Here is a 2,043-nt window from a genome sequence, read left to right as displayed (position 1 = left end):
TATGATCTCTGACCCCATGAGAAAAGTCTTTACATATCAGGAAGCTGAAAAGCACATGGTAGTGGATGGGACTTTTTCAAAATTCTAATTTTGACTTGAAAGTTCGAATTTTACCATTAGTAAAATATACCATCAGTTGTTTTGCTTGAAGTGATAGGTTGACTTCACTCATATATGAGAAAAAAACTGTCAAATACCCATGTCTGAACAACAATGATTTGTCTGTCAGTTGTTCTTTCAAGTAAAAGTAGTGTTCCATGAAGAAGTGGCTAGTTCAGCTGGTGACTCAAACAATAGCAGAAATGCTTTTCTGTGAGATAACCATCATGCTGTGTGTGCATCAGAGGTGCTTCATGTGTATTTCCCAGTTCGTCATACAGGATATTAACAAGATGTACTCAAGGTCAAGTTTTGATAAAATTACTAATTTTTACTGCTTTATCAAGTACATTTTTAAGTAAAATTGTCTTTTCTTCCCCAAGAGTGTGTGGCAATAGAGAGTACTTGCCGCAGCCTTGATTTGTGGTGGCCCCAACAGTTTTACCCCTTTTGCTTTTCACTATCAGTGCAAATGTTTACACAATGAAAAAAGGCAAATAATGGCTTATTAGTAGTAGTAAAATAGTTTTGATCTCATGGACCACCTGAAAGTATCTCAGGGACCCCCAGGTGTGTGTGGACCATATTTTGAGAACTGCTGCCACTTTTTTCTACTTTCGTTTTTTCCCTTAAGAATATGTTCTGGAAATTACTCTGTATCTATTTACAGAGATCATCTTTATTATTTTTTATAGTTCCATAGTACTTCATTGTATAGATGTACCATACTTCAATTACTTTCTTATGTTTGGGTATTTAGACTGTAATTACAAACAATGTTGCAATGAACAATCCTAAGCATATGTGTTTTCATATTATTGAATGTGTATCCTGGGGACAACTTCCTAGAAATGCAATTGCTGTGTAAAAAGTAAACATGTGTGGTTTTGTTAGATGTTGCCAAATTCCACTTCATAATGGTTGCACCAATTTGCTTTTCTACCAGCAGTGAATAGGAGTTCCTGTTTCTCCACAGCCTTAGAAACAAAGTATAATACAGAAGATAGATGTATAAAGTAATCATATATTAGGCCCATAAGTTATCTAGGAAGCTAACACCAGCCTTTTCTGTGAACTTTGTTCTCCAATATCAATCTATGGGGTGATTGAATTAAGTGATCCCTAGCCAAAGCTGGGCCTGATTCCCTATCCTGGGAACTCTGAAATTAGGACTGAGGTCTGTCTCTGATAGGAGATGATAAAGAGTTGGGGTCAGTTCAATCATATTTCAACATATATCAATAAAAGTAGAGAAAACCAGTTTGCTGAAGCAGAAATGAGAATACCCTCAATTCCTGATGGCTTCTCTAATTCCTGTCTTAGATCCTGCAATGCCTGGCTGAACTTTCAGCCCTTGGATTGCAGTAGAGACTTGATATGGGCTATCATTGACTGATATTGTTCTCACTATTACTAATTAGCTACTTATCCTAAAAAGAATCATATTAAGAGAAATAGGAAGTGGGGAGGAGGGAGGGCAAAAGGGGTGATTAAGCTCACATGTGAGGGGATGCACTATAATTAGTTTTCGGGTGGTGAACACGATGTAATCTACATATAATTCGAAATATATTATGATGTACATCCGAAAGTAAACAAATAAATGGAAAGAAAGAAAAAAAAAGAGAAATAGTTACAATGCACTGATATATGATACTTAATCCTAAAACTGCATTAATTAGGTTGTAAGCTTGACCTGCTCTAACAAAGACCCAAATCAACATGGAAGAATTTTATTTCTCTCTGTGTAACAATCTGAACATAAGCATTCCAAGGCTGCTATGGCAGCTCTGAGGTGATGCAGACCCAAACCCCTTCTAAGTTGTTGCTCCATCATGGCTGCTCTCTCGTGATCTAAAATGGCTGCTTTAGCTCTTGCTACCTGTCAATCTCTTGGCCACTGGTAAGAAAGAAAGGAACAAGGGGAGGCATGCTTATTTCTTT

This window comes from Equus caballus, chromosome 8 (assembly GCF_041296265.1).
Source record: "Equus caballus isolate H_3958 breed thoroughbred chromosome 8, TB-T2T, whole genome shotgun sequence".
NCBI lineage: Eukaryota > Metazoa > Chordata > Mammalia > Perissodactyla > Equidae > Equus > Equus caballus.
This window is presented reverse-complemented; position numbering follows the sequence as displayed.